The following is a 15,358-nucleotide window of genomic DNA, read 5'->3' as shown; positions in this document are numbered from 1 at the left end:
CCATGGACTGCAGCACACCAGGCTTCCCTGTCTTTCATTGTCTCCTGGAGTTTGCTGAAACTTATGTCCACTGAGTCAGTGATGCCATCCAACCATCTCATCCTCTGTCGCCCCTTCTTCTCCTGTCCTCAGTCTTTCCCAGCATCAGGGTCTTTCCCAGTGAGTCAGCTCTTCATGTCGGATAGCCAAAGTGTTGGAGCTTCAGCTATGATTTATGTCTCCTTTTAATCGAGGAATTAATTATTTAATAGGTTTTCATAGGAAAGCTTCAGAGAAACTAATTGAGGAGCCAGTAAAGGCTAGAAGAGGATGTCTGGAAAATCACGAGCTTTGTGTTTTTTAATTAAAGAGTGGTTAATGCCTTCTCCAGCTCCTACAGATAAATTATATTTAATATCATAACAATATAAAAGCTATCTGAAGAGGAAAGTAAGCCCCTTCAGTCTTTCCAAAAAGCCTAAGGCAGACCTTAAAAGCATGTGGCACGCGGTGGAAATTCTGTCCTAGGACACAGTGTTCTGGAGGGCCCAGTGGATAGCCTGTGAAAACATTCTGTGTTGCTGCCACTGTGTTTCTTTTCACTGAAGGAACAAAGTCAAACTATAACAAGCCAATAATAGCACCTACCCTCTGCTATTAAAGGCAAAAAAAAAAAAAAAAAGAGGCATTTGTACTAAACGAGGTGTATCTGTTGAATGAATCTCAAGAATGTAATCAACTAGAGAATTGTTAACCTATCAGCCCAAGCCTGGATCCTCTTTCCTCTTCATACTGAGTGTGCAAACTGCACTGTAATATCAGAGAAAAGTTAGATAAAATATTCCTCAGTTTGAAAACTTCCCCCTTCCTGCAACATACCATCAAATGTGACAAAAAGTTAAGAACATAGACTCAGGAGTCAGACTGCTCTGGGTTTGAATTTCAGTTCTGATATTTTACTTGCTGTGTGACTTTGGACAAGTTACTTCACTTCTCTGTGCCTTAGTTTTGTCATCTGTGAGATATATGATGGTATTGGTCAACCTCACGGAAATGTTTTAAGAATTAAAGGAGATAATTCAGGTAATTCCTATGTCTGTCTGCACAGGTTCTGATGCATAAAAGTACTTCATGTAGCTATTGTTATTGCTAGTAATATTATTTATGAAGATTCAATTCGGAGAATGTCAGATACTCTTATGGAAAAGAAAAGGAAGAAGCATACTCTCCATTCATATCAAGGGTCTGCACACAATATGTTAAATTCACTGTTTATTAAAAGTATAACATACATATAGTAAATGACACCCATATCTGAAGTGTAGAAGTTGACCAGTTTTTAAATATCTTTATGCCTGTGTAACTATCACCCAGATCCAGCAATTAAACATTCCCCCACCCTAGGAAGCTCCATGGACCCCTTCTGGTCAATATCTGTCACCCAGGAAGTAATCACTAGTCTGACTTCTATCACTGTAATAGATTCATTTTGGTTTTTATTTTATTTTTTCTGTTTTTTTTTTGAATTGGGATGTAATTGCCTTACAATGTTGTGTTAGTTTACACTGTACAGAAAAGTGAATCAGTCATATGTACACACGTGCGTGCATGCTCAGTTGCGTCAGTCATGTCCGACTCTTTGCAACCCCATGGACAGTAGCCCACCAGACTCCTCTGTCCATGGCATTCTCCAGGCAAGAATACCGGAGTGGGTTGCCATGCCCTCCTCCAGGGGAGCTTCCTGACCCAGGGATTGAACCTGAGTCTCCTGTGTCTCCGGCATTGCAGGTGGATTCTTGGCCGCTGAGCCACCAGGGAAGCTCTACATATACGTATACTCCCTCTTTTTTGGATTTCCTTCCCATTTAGGTCACTACAGAGCACTGAGTACAGTTCCCTGTGCTAAACAGTAGGTTCTCATTAGTTATCTATTTAATATGTAGTATCAACAGTATATGTATGTCAATCCCAATCTACCAATTTATTTCACACTCCTCTTTTCCCACTTGATGTCCATTTGTTTGTTTTCCATGTCTCTGTCTCTATTTGTGCCCTGCAAAGAGGTTTATCCATCCCATTTTTCTAGATGTATATGTTAATATACAATATTTGTCTTTCTCTTTCTGACTTATAACTTGACTCTGTATGATAGACTCTAGGTCCATCCATGTCTCTACAAATGACCCAGCTTTGATGGGATCATACAGCACGCACTCATCTGTGTTCAACTTCTTTCCCACATTATGATATCTGAGAGATACAACCAGGTTGCTGGATCCGATGTAGTTCAGGTTTTAATGTCTTACCTTGTGCTATCTGCAACCAACTGTCTCATCTCGGAGCAGGTGGCAGCATATTGCGTGGCAGGCATCATCGCTCCTACACAGAAATCCCCAGGTCGTCTCTCAGAGGTTTTCAGGGCAGCCATCCCACTGTCCCAGCAGCCTGAAGCCAGAGTGACAAAGTGCTTATGCTGTGGAGGCTGCTGTTTGCTTCCTGAAGTTGCGGGTCAGGACTGGGTTCACCAGGAGCTTCCGCCTGTCGAATACTCATTTGATCAAATGGGAAGTGGGCAGACAGTGTGCAGATACTTGCTGTCTTCGATGACCCTGTAGGACTTTTTAAAGTACTTGATTCTGGTGTATTTTCATGACGACCTTCAGGTCACTCTTCCAATGTTCCCTGGATTAGATGTCTGGAAAACTAAGAGCCCCGAGGCCAGTAAAGCCCAGCTGTGATGTAGGGTGTGTTTAATGAGTCACATAAAAAGCGCACTATGGGTTATAAGGGGCCTGGGGCAGCTTCTAGTGAAGTATGCCATCCTAAAGCCAACTGGTAGCCATGCATTTTGGTGCAGGCAGGACTAGTCAGGCAGCCTTTGTCTTGCTTCTGCCACTGATTGGCTTCTAATTTAACAAAGTCATTCAGCATCTTTGGACCTCAGAGTCCTCATTTTTTTTAAAAAGGAATATTTTTGGCTGTGCTGGGTATTTGTTGGTGTGCGGGCTTTTCTTTAGTTGCCATGAGTAGGGGCTGCTCTCTAGGTGCGGTACCCAGCCTTCTCATTGCGGTGGCTTCTTGTTGCAGAGCACTGGGCTCTAGGGCTCTGGCTCAGCAGTTGTGGTGCATGGGCTTAGTTGCCCCGTGGCATGTGGGATCTTCCTGAACCAGGGATGGAACCCATGTCTCCTGCATTGGCAGGCGGATTCTTTACTATTGAGCCACCAGGGAAGCCCCCTCATTTGTTTTGAAAAACAAAGTGACTGTATTTCATGTTCCAAACTCCTTCCTGTCCTAAATAGTCTACTTTTCAAAACTACAGAAATATTCTACGTTGCAGAGTGTTAATTGGATCATGCTGATGATCAAGGCAGTCATGCCAGCGATGCAGTAAACTATTACTTAGAGAATCATAGGATTTTATAGCTGGTGGAGCCTTTTCTCAAATGCCGCATTTCAAGAGTCAAGGAAACAGACACTCTGAACATGCAAATGACTTACTCAAGGACACCCAGATGGTTATGTGAAAAAACTGAAACTTACATTCTAAACTTTAGGCTGTCCCACTCTGAGATACACCCAGCTGCTTCTCTTGGAAGAATCATGTCAAAAATTATCTCTTTTCCTAAAAATCCCAATTTGACTGTTATAGTGGGCTTCCCTGGTGGCTCAATCAGTAAAGAATTCACCTGCAATGCAGAAGACCTGAGTTTGATCCCTGGGTTGGGAAGATCCCCTGGAGAAGAAAATGACAACCTACTGCAGTATTCTTGCCTGGGAAATCCCATGGACAGAGGAGCCTGGTGGTCTACAGTCCATGGAGTTGTAAGAGTTGGACACCACTTAGCAGCTAAATCACCACCACTATTACAGTGAATAGGGCTTTGGAGACCTTAGCAGATCCAAGGGAATAATTTCAAATTCATGAGCTGCTTCATGAGCTCATTCTTAACTCCTTGAGAATTTGGAATTAACTGTTTGTTGTTCAGTTGCTGAGTCGTGTCTGACTCTTTGTAACCTCATGGACTGCAGCACGTCAGGCTTCCCTGTCCTTCACTGTCTCCTGGAGTTTGCTCAGACTGATGTCCATCAAGTCGGTGATGCCACCTCACCATCTCATCCTCTCTTGTCCCCTTCTCCTCCTGCCCTCAATTTTCCCCAGAACCAGGGTCTTTTCCACCTGATGCTCTTGGCATCAGGTGGCCAAAGTATTGGAGCTTAATTAACCTAGAGTAAGTTTTAATGTGAGCTTATGGACATTTGGGAGAGAACCACCTGGATTTTGTGTTGCAGAGGCCCTTTATATTTTGTTGGTTTTGTGGCTTCAAGGCATGTGGGATCTTAGCTTCCCCACCAGGGATAGAACCTGAACCCCCTGCATTGGAAGCATGGAGTCCTAACCACTGGGCAGCCAGAGAAGTCCCGTGCAGAGATCCTTTTATGCTTTTTATACCCAACGTCTCTTCTTTCCTGTCACCATCTGTCACTGACCGATCTGGTATTTATTTTGTCTCTTTCTGCCCACCTTTAAGTGGATTCAAGATTTTTTTTTTCAAGTTAAAATCACTGTCACCTATGCTCTCATCTACCATTGCTTTCAGTGACTACTTGATTTCCAAATTCTGCTTTTCTCCTGCTGCTTTTTCCTCCTCCTTTTAGCTCTTAAAGTCTGACTTCTAGCATCTCCTTCCTCCATACCCCCTCTCACCTTAGACAGCATTATTTTCAAGAATTTCTTTTCCTTTCCTGAAGTCAAATTCAGAGTTTGATCATTCTACATCTGTAAAACTCTAGGATTGTAAAATTCTCTGTTTGTCAAAAATCAGAATAACGTCATCATTAAGTTAACTCTTTGCCTACTTGTATGATTTCTTGTTGCAAAATGCTACTTCAGTTTGTATTTTCTTTACTATTTCCATCAGCAGAGAGGATGTGTGGCCCTGGGATTATAGAATGACAGAGTTGGAAGGAAGTTTAGGGATTCTGTTTTTTCAGGTGAGGAAGTGGAGCTCCAGAGAGGAACAGTGTCTTACCCAAGATCACACAGCCAAGAAGTAGCAAAGCCAAGTGTCTGTTTTTTGCCCTGCAGCTCAGTTAAGACATTTTTTACATCTAATCTGCGGGAAGGAAAAGTATGAGAGCAATGTTTGAATGAATTTTTAATATGCATCGTAACAATAACATGTTAATAATGAACTCTTTGTGGAGTCTTCTTTCTAAACTTCTAAATGTCTTTTTTCTTCAATGATTATGAACAAACTGAATTTTCATTTTGCTTGTTTGAGTATTGATTTATGTATTCTTCCTAAGGACAAGAAATCTGTTTGCTGCGAGTCCATCTTTCTCAAAGTAACTTCTTCTGAACTTTCATGAATATCTTGGCCGGGAACTTCACTGTGGTTAAACTGTTGGCAGGCCTCAGAAATATCACTTGATGTTCCCAAGTTATTCATATAATAGTTTTTAACTTGGGAAGTATATACCAGCTTCTGAAGTTTCTCATGAAGGGAGATGGACACGACCCTTGAACCTATAGGACATTGCCAGTGTCTCTGGGGATCTAAATGGGCAGCTCACATGTTCTCTGCATAGGAGAGTTTTCTTTGTTGTTTCTGGCCTGTGTGTATAATGTTTTTAAGCAGCGAGCCATTTGAGTTTGAATAGTTCATTCCTTTGTTAGTGAGTAATCTTGGTCAAATGTAGTTAGGCTCCTTCAGTATTCCAAAGAGTTAGACCACGAGCTTGCTTTCTCTTTAGATTGATGCTAGAAGACAGGAACACATTAATTGGAATGACTTGTACTTGATTCCTAATTCAGGCACATTGCAGGTACATGAATACTGCACACGTAGTCGTATGTGCTGCTCTGATTCACTTTGGTATACGTGCACTCTGAATTTCGTTATCATGGAGTTTTTTTGCACATCAGCTCATTCTCAAGCATTAAAGAAAAAGATTGGTTAATGGAGAGTCAGTTGAGCTTTTGAACCATGCAGACATTTTCCTCTTCTAATGCTGTCTTCTTTGACTCATTTTTTGGGTACTGGGTAATTTTTCAAATTATGTTCATCAGGTGAGTTAAATGGTAGATACAAGCTGTTGAAGTTCCAAACAGTTCCCAGTGCAGCCCTTGCTGCTTGTGCCCAGATTTCTCCTCTCTCTGAGGTCTGAGCTGTTCCTGCCCAGGAGGTACTAGGTCTTCAAGCACTTTGAGACTAGGTTATTCTAATCGCTCTACTGTGTCACCCTCAATCCTTGGATGTCCACTGCCTCTTGGACTACCAAAAGATCATAAGTAGCCTTATAAGATTAATAATAAAACAAGGTAGTGTGTGATGAATGCAAAAGAAATTATAAAGGCAACAACATAGCAGAATGGAAAAACACATTGGAAGTCAGGAGATCTGAATTCTATCCAAATTCTGATATTCATCAGACCTATGACCTTGAATAAGTCACTTAAATCAGTAGCCTACAAAGTACTGCCTACAGGTCAAAACCTGCCCCACTCTTGAAAGGGAAGTCACTTAGTCATGTCCGACTCTTAGCGACCCCATGGACGGTAGCCTACCAGGCTCCGCGATCCATGGGATTTTCCAGGCAAGAATACTGGAGTGGGCTGCCATTTCCTTCTCCAGGGGATCTTCCCAACCCAGGGATCGAACCCGGGTCTCCTGCGTTGCAGACAGACGCTTTACCATCTGAGCCTTAAGTTTTTGTAAATAAAACTTTATTGGGACACACACACACACACACACACACACACACACACACACACGAAAGCCATTGGGCTCCTCTTCTCTGCTACAAAATACAAGTTTCTTTTAAATGAATGTCAGGGTTCACAATCTACTGTGGTCTCTTCCACCTCAGGCAAAGCAATGTGAGTGGATTTTAGTGGTGTCTGCTGTCTTGGACCAAGGCAGGGCTAGGGCCAGGAAGCTAGCCTTTCGGGCTTGCTATGAGGATGGGGACTAAGTGGCAGGTAGAAGACTGGATGGAAGCATATTATTTCTTTCTCTTGTCAGGGAGGAAGAACAGAGATGGAGAGAGCTATAAGACAAAGATGAGTGGATTCGCTGGCTGGGTGAGAGAGCCATGTCAGGCCAGAAAAGACTTTGCTGACTCTGCAAGCTGAAGTTGAAAGGGCTAGATGTCCAGGCAATAGTGGAATTTATACCCTATCATGAGGGATTTTAAGCATTATGTTTTGATTGGCTGATTTGGAGTTTGGAAATGTTGTTTTTGGTTGGGCAAGTCCTGGCCTACAGCACAAAAGTACAGGCATGGCTTGCAAAGAGGTTCTTGAGGGGCTAAGGCTCTGGGAGGTTTGGGTCATTCCATGGATGCTTTTGTCTGCTCGTGCTTGAGGCTGTGTCACTCTGGACAGTATTTCTTGGATGTGCACTTTGGGCAGCAGAGGTCTCTTGAGGGCTGTTCAGGTGGTAGGCGGGTGGTTCTGGCACGTGGATGCCCGAGACCAGTTGGAAAAGTACCTTGAAAGTGTCCACAGAGACTTCCCTGGTGGTCCAGTGGCTAAGACTCCATGTTGTCAATCGCTGGTTAGGGAACTAAGATCCCACATGCCACAACTAAGACCCAGCACAGCCAAATAAAGAAATCATAAATATCTTTAAAATTGTCTCTAGTGTTATTTTCTATCTAACCTTTTATGATACTTTTAATATAAGTCTCACGCCCACTTTTGTAGGGTGACCAACTGTCCCAGTTTTCTTGGGACTGAAATCATCCAGGCAAACTGGGATAGGTGGTCACTCAGCTTTCCAACCCAGACATTTCTGTGCACTGTTGGGCTGGAGTTGAGATCAGTGGACCTGAGCTTGAGGTGCTGCTGGCTACTGTGCTTGGTGGGTCATTCTAAGAGCCAGTGGGGAACAAGAGTGTAGCTCTTAGGGTGTCCCATCTGGACATTCTCTTGGCATTGTCTTGCAATAAATTTCCAGGCCTGGGTTTTTCGAGAGAGTAACATGGAAGCATATACCATGTGTAAAATAGATAACCATTGGGAATTCACTGTATGACTCAGGGAACTCAAACCAGGGTTCTATAACCACCTATACGGGTGGGAAGGGGTGGGAAGTGGGAGGGAAGTTAAAGGTGGAAGGGACACATGTATACCTATGGCTGACTCATGTTGATATATGGCAGAGGCCAGTGAAGCAATTTTCCTTTGATTAAAAATAAATAAGTTTGGGAAAAAAAGCCAAAACTTAAAAAAAAATTATTTATTTGTTTGGCTGTGTCAAGTCTTAGTTGTATCTCTCAGGCTCAGTAGTTGCTGCGCATGGGCTTGGTTGCCCTGTGGCAGGTGGGATCTTAGCTCCTTGACTAGGGATCGACCGTCCTCTGCATTGGCAGGTGGATTCTTAACCCCTGGACCACCAGGGAAGTCTAAGTCTGGTTAAATGAAGCTTTTGTGTGTCCATTCATGTGGCTCTTCTCCATCTGTGTCTTTACACAAATTGTCCCAGTTGCTTAGAACATCCTCCTCTGCTTCCTCCCCTCTCCCCAAATCCTTGTTCATCGATGCCAATTTGATCTCTGGGTTGGGAAGATCTCCTTGAGTAGGAAATGGCCCCCATTCCAGTATTCTTGCCTGGAGAATCCCATGGACAGAGGAGCGTGGCAGGCTACAGTCCATGGGGCTGCAAAGAGTGGTGAGCAAACACACACACACAGTTTCAAAGAAATCAAGATGTAGTCAGTATTAAGCATTCTGGTTTCACAGAAAATCAAATTATGAAAATAAATTTCAGAAACTTAGTAACAGAGGAAAAGGACAGGGTAATAAAATTGATGAGAAGAAGATGGTAGCTATGTTATACAGATCTCAGAGAGCTAACTTATTAATATGTACTCACAAATGACAGAAGAGATTGAGTGGAAGAGAAGAAGAAATTAAATAAATGCTATAAGTCACTTTTGATTTACTAAAAGATTTTGTGAAGAAAATCCACAAATATCGCTAATATATGTGTTAATTATATTGCATTCTGATCTTTTAAAAAAGTGAGAAGCAGCATCTTAGAATTTAGGAAATGCAAATGTAGAAAAAGTAGCATATGGAGATGAATGTAGCCCAAGTTCTCGGAATCTAAATAATCCAAATAAACATTAGGACAAGATGTTTTTAAGACAAAAAGTATAAACTCTTGGACATTTAAAAATATTCTCCTAAAGCAATTATTGGCCAAAGAGGACATGAGAAATATAATTACACACTTTGTAGGAAATAACCAAAAAGAGAATACTGTATCAAAAAATCATAATTAACTACAATCTATACTGAGAGGTAAACTTATAGTCTCAAATACTTTCAGTAAATGTACACATTTACTGTATTCAACATGTGGTATAGAACAGTCGGTTAACTATTTAGAGAAAGTTAATTTAAAGTCTTTTCCATATGCCAAAATAAATTCCATATGGATTGAAGAGTTAAATAAAAATTAAACCATAAAAACATAATAAGACTGTAAAAGTAAATGTTTCTCAAATTTCTAATGGAGAAACTTAGAATGAATGGAAAATAGAGTGTATTGGTAGGTTTGACTATTAGGAAGGCTTAAAAATGTATATTTACTGAAAATCATTCAAATGAAAAGTTAAAGGAAAATAAAATATACAAATTATGTTAAAATGCTGTGTAAAATACTTTGTAAGAAAAAGTAAAGAAAATAGTAAAGGAAAATAATTTATTCTTCTAAAAGGAAAGCAAAAAACCTGTTAACTCATGTGGAAAAACCCCATTTTACTTGTAATCAATAAAATGTAAATCCAAGCAATGACCAAATAACATCCCCCTCAACTTTACTTTAAAAAAGGAAAACTATGAAAACCTTGTGCTGGCAACTGTGACACAAAAGGTTAGGCTGTGATGCTATTGAATAATAACACGTGCAATGCTTTTTGATAAGCAGTTTTGTAATCTTTATTCGGAGCCTTAAAAATATGTTTACTTTTAGCCAACTTATGTCTTTTCTGGGAATTAGTCAAGGGAATATTTTAAGTTTTTTTTTAAAGTTTTATGCAAAATACATTGATCTCATCATTATTCATAATATGTGACAACCAGGAACAATTTAAATATTAAACCATAAGGAAATGGTTGAATAAATTATGGGATTTCTAACATGGACCATTACAAAATTTTTATTATATGTGCACTTTCAAAATAGCATGGGAAACATTAACATCATATCCATAGATTGTAAGATTGGGTCACAAAATCATAGAAGTCTCCAGTTTTTTTCATATGTGGACAGAAAGAAAAACACCAAGAAATACCCCAAGCTGTTAACAGTGGTTATCTTTGGACTGCAGAATTATGGATGTTTAAAATTTTCTTTTAAGTATATTCTCTAGGCTTTCTACAGATGACTGTACAATACTTTGATCATTAAAACATGATAAATATTCTTTCTAAATAGTGAGGAAGGGTCACTCAGGGGGAGTGGCTAGCAATACTGGAATACTTTGAAGGGTGGGGGCAGTTTTAATAAATGGAAAAGATTAGAGAATGAATATATTCAAGACTCACACTGAATAAGCGACCACCAAGTTCTATGCCTTGTGGGTCATTTCTTTTCTTGTCTTTCTTTAAAGAACTTCACTAATAAGGCAGAAGACCTCACCTTTACTTTTGTCTTTTATGGAGAAACTTTATTTTCCTATGGAAACCTTTTCCTTTTTTCCACTTTACAGAGCACAGATGTCTGCAGGATTCAGCCTTGGGAGATGTTTATGTGCACGTGTTCAATTTCCCTTACATAAACCCACACGCATTGATTCCTTTCACCCTACATTTGGGTGAAATTCATACTGTAATGTGAACATGAATATCTATCTATTGATACAAATGCTAATCAATAAAGTGTTAGTTTGAAGCAGTAATTTGCAATACTCATTAAAGTTGTTCATGTTAAATCATTTAGTAGGATAATTTTGTGATGAAAAGCTTATTAAAAATTGATGCTGGACATGTTTGACCTTGGGAAGAGGACCTTCTGGAAATGTTCCCTTGCAGTAATGCTCAAAACCTGAGAACTTGCAGTCTGGTTTGGGAAAGATTTCCTTGAAAGTAAAACCCATCACTTTGGGTGATCCATCAACTTGAAAACAATCAGCAACATAAATATAAAAGGGAACAGGGGCACCATTTGGCTGTCAGATGCCCCCCCCCCCGCCGCCCCTGCCATCCCTCAGCTGAGCCATAACATGCTTAGATTAATTTTTCAGATTATGTCAGCAATGGAAACTCAGCATAAAAAATTCAAAAATAGTGTACTTCTCTGGATCTCAAATTGAAAAAGACCACCCAGGACTAGGCTTTTTGCATTAATTTCAGAGGGACAGAATTGTCAAAGAGCAGGTAATCTAGAGATGTGTTAGCTGACCTGTAGGTCCTAACTTTTTTCTTTACAAGATGGATAACACCATGGATATTCAATTGGCCAAAAAGTTTGTTCGGATTTTTCTGTAACATTTTGTGGAAAAACCTGAATGAACTCTTTGGCCAACCCAATAAAACTGACATTAAAAATCTGATGTTTAAAAATGATATGGAACATTTTAGAAGGTGCTAGGTCACTTATGGGTACTAATTACCCAGAGAAGGCACTAGTGATAAGACCAGGAGTACTGGTCACCTCTCTTGTCTTAAATGTGCTGTGTTCAGTCGCTCAGTTGTGTCTGACTCTTTGCAACCCTATGGACTATAGCCCGCCAGGCTCCTCTGTCCTGGGATTCTCCAGGCAAGAATACTGGAGTGGGTTGGCATTTCCTTCTCCAGAGGATCTTCCCAACCCAGAAATAGAACCTGCATCTCTTGCATCTCCTGCGTTGGCAGGTAGATTCTTTACGACTGAGTCACCTGGGAAGGAGGTTCCAAACTGATGAATTGTCCAGGTGGGAACTCCAGGAATAAAGCCTGCAGAGCTGAATCTGAAATGCCATCCATAGCCTGGAGTGTTGAACAGAGGACTGAGGCTAGAGAATCCTCCTTGGAGTGGTGCTGGGTCACTCTGTGTGGCAAAGGGGCAAGAATTGGGGCAGCATGTAGGGTGGAGATTGGGGTTTGAGAGACCATAGCTCAGTTTCACAACAAAGCCAAAACCATCCTTGAGGACTCAAAAGCTTAGTGCTTGGGAGCAGTTAACTTTTTATTTATTTATTTAAAAAATTTTATTATTGGAGTATAAATGTTTTACAATGTTGTGTTAGTTTTTGCTGTACAACAAAGTGAAATCAGCGATGTTTATACATATATTCCCTCTCTATTGAGCCTGCCTCCCACCTCCCATCCCACCCTTCTAGGTTATCACAAAACATGGAGCTGAGCTCCCTGTGTTATGCAGCAGGTTCCCATAGCTATTTATTTTACACATGGTAGTGTATCTATGTCATGTTCTCTGAAATGATGCTGAGCATCAAGAAGTTGTCAAGTTTATTTTCTAGGTCCCTAATTTAAAGACTTCAATGTATGCTTTCCATTTTAAAAGAGTTAAGCTAAAAATGCTACTCTGGAGGGCATCCTTCTTTATCTGGAAAATTACTCATTTCCCTAACGGTGTCAGATAATGAGTCATCTCTGTATATTTCATCCATCTAACAGATGCTTCCTTTATCAGATCAGAACATATGTATAAAAGTGGAAATTAAAGGGATGTGTTGGGATCCATGTTCTTCCTTAAAAATGGATTTTCTAAGAAAACTCTATTCCGTTTGAATAATGGGCAATCATATATATCAAGGTTGTAGCTTTTATCCTTAATAGTAAGTATAAATTACAGGAAATGCTGTAGAACTATATTAGAAGCTATGTAAACAATGTTCAGCTCTGTTTTAACCAGCTGATCATATTCCATAAAGCTGTTATTTTTTTTCCATTGGCATTTCATGGAATTTATTGAATTTTCCTCATTTGTGCTATGTTATCTTTCTACTTCTTAAATCAGATTGGATTTTCATCAGATCATCATGCATTCCTGTTTATCTTTCTTTGTGTGAAAGGGGTATGTTTCTTTAGAAACAGCCAGCTTAGGATACAGCATTTCTCTGGATGCAGTTGCTGTCAAACTGCAGTGAGCACAGGTAATGGATATTGTCATACATGATATTTGGTTCATTAGAGTCTGTCAAAATGAGTTGGGTAAGTTATGGCCCTTGGAAAGAGCACAATACTGCATTGTATTAGAGAAACACACTTTTAAGGCATTCCTGAACTGGCATTTATTATGACCTGCCACAGTATTTCCATTTTCAGCATTTCATTAAATTTGACCGTCTGGGTGTAATCACAAGAATGTAATGGGAAAGGTAATGTGAAATGTCTCCTTAAACCCTCCTAAACAAAAATGAACTAGATCTTTTATTCAATCCAACAAATTGATCACCTATGATACAGCAGCTCTTGGTGATAAAGCTAGTAACAAGACAGTTTCTGTTTTCAACTAGCTTGCAGCCCAGCAGGACAGACGAATGGTCAAAACTGATCCTAATGTGATGCTAGGCTGAAGGTGTTGATGGAAAGCAGAGAATTAGAGAGGAACGTTTTCTTCCTGGGGGTGAGGAACTTGGGTGTCTACACATTAGGTACTGACCTTGATGGGGAGAAACTGTGAGTCACAGCTTCTCAGCGTGATTGGAATTCTGAGCTGGTGCTAAGTTCATTGTCCTTTGGTGTTTTTGTGGGCTGCACACATATGCATGGAATTTAATGTCATTTTAACTCACAGAGAAAGTTTGTGGGTCTAGGGGTTTGGAAAATAACTTGCTCTGCAATAAGCTACATTTTAGCTCAAATCTTTCAAATGATTATGCCATACTCACTCTGCTTTGTCTGAAGGAAGCTGTCTCCCTGTCTGGAGACAATGGTGTTGAGTAAATTTACAGGGGGATGACTTTATTTAAAAAAAATCTCCTCTAGTTTGTTGACAGCACTCATGCTTCATAAAACAGGGTGCATGATCCTGAATTTCATATGAATAAAATTTATTAATTTTGATGTCTACTTTGAACGCTTTAGATCATTTATTTGGCTTACTGCCCAGTAAAAGCAGGAAAGTGACTCGGACATCAACCACAAGACGGCCCAGGGACCCCTTCTCACTGGATAGACATCTGGAATGGTATATGAGGAATAGACATTGCAGACATACATTTAATTAAAGGTTGGTGTTCAGACCGGAGGAAAGTGTGGTGAGCCTCCTAGCATAAAGGGAATAGTGAGTCTCTAAGACAAACATTGTTAATATTTTTTGTTTTATAATAATGCTTTACAGCTTAAAAGAGTGTAACTATAAAATATAGACTATGAACTCAAAACAATATTAAGTCCAAATAGTAATTTTTAATGGCAGCAATTTATGATGCATCTGTGTGGGTTCTTTCAAGCGGAAAAAGTCTTCAACACATATTTTACAGTTTTCAGGAAAAAAAAAAGAATTCTCTTTTGAGTTTTTGTGATCTGATTGTTTATAGCAATTGTAAGGATTTACTGGAGCTTCCCAGGTGGCTCAGTGATAAAGAACACCAATGTAGGAGACGCAGGTTCGATCCCTGGGTCGGGAAGATCTCCTGGAGGAGAAAATGATTGGTAACCCACTCCAATATTCTTGCCTGGGAAATTTCATGGACAGAGGAGCCTGATGGGCTGCCGTTCACAGGGTTCCAAAGAGTTGGACGTGACTTAGCGACTGAACAGGAGCACACAAGGAATTATTGAGTCACCTATTATGCTAATTTGGATTTGTAGACATTATTCTGTAATTAATGACATTGGCAAGAATCATAACCTAAAAAACAGCATTCTGTTAATTAAATTATTTTTCATCCTCAAGCTGTCTCTAAGTTGGTGTGGGCAAAACAAGATCAGAGCTAGGAAAGCTGGGGATGGGAGTCCAGGTTCCCTGGGCTTGCAGATGCTCATATAGTAGCTCCTTGATCAAATTGCTACAACTCTTCAGTGTCACAACACCTGTGTACCTGTTTTGTGGCAAGTTGCCTCTGCTCACTTATATGTGCCAGCTCAGGGATAGGTGTAGCCATTTCTGGGAGGAAGAGATGCTCAGTAAATAGATTCATGATTTATAGATATGAACACACCAAGGTACAAAGGAGTTAGAACATTTCTCTTCCAAACTGTGTAAGCACAAATCATTGTTGGAGCTAAGGAGAAAAGATTCTCCTTTTCAGATCCCAGAAAGCATCATGGGCAGCCTGGATAATTCTTATCTCACCTAGTGAATGATGGCTGCACGTGGTAGAAGTATCTTTTCTCCAACTTCTCCTCTGCTGGTAGGGAGGGAAGAGATGCCACGTTTGATAATGCAACTCTGATATGAAGTCCTCCAGCTTT

At 40.2% G+C, this 15,358-nt stretch overlaps 1 protein-coding gene and 1 non-coding gene across 8 annotated transcripts in view; both read left to right on the top strand.

Moving 5' to 3' along the window:
• Positions 1–15,358, top strand: part of ADAMTSL3 (ADAMTS like 3) — a 408,215-nt gene that overhangs the window by 92,239 nt on the left and 300,618 nt on the right. The gene's annotated exons all lie outside the window — the stretch shown is intronic.
• On the top strand, positions 11,457–11,515 carry MIR2285CO (microRNA mir-2285co). Its single transcript, NR_162355.1, has one exon. It is a non-coding gene; the product is annotated as a microRNA mir-2285co (primary transcript).

Source organism: Bos taurus, chromosome 21, assembly GCF_002263795.3.
Source record: "Bos taurus isolate L1 Dominette 01449 registration number 42190680 breed Hereford chromosome 21, ARS-UCD2.0, whole genome shotgun sequence".
In the NCBI taxonomy this organism is placed as follows: Eukaryota; Metazoa; Chordata; class Mammalia; order Artiodactyla; family Bovidae; genus Bos; species Bos taurus.
Note: the sequence above shows the minus strand (reverse complement) of the source record. Positions and strands in the feature narration are given on the sequence as shown.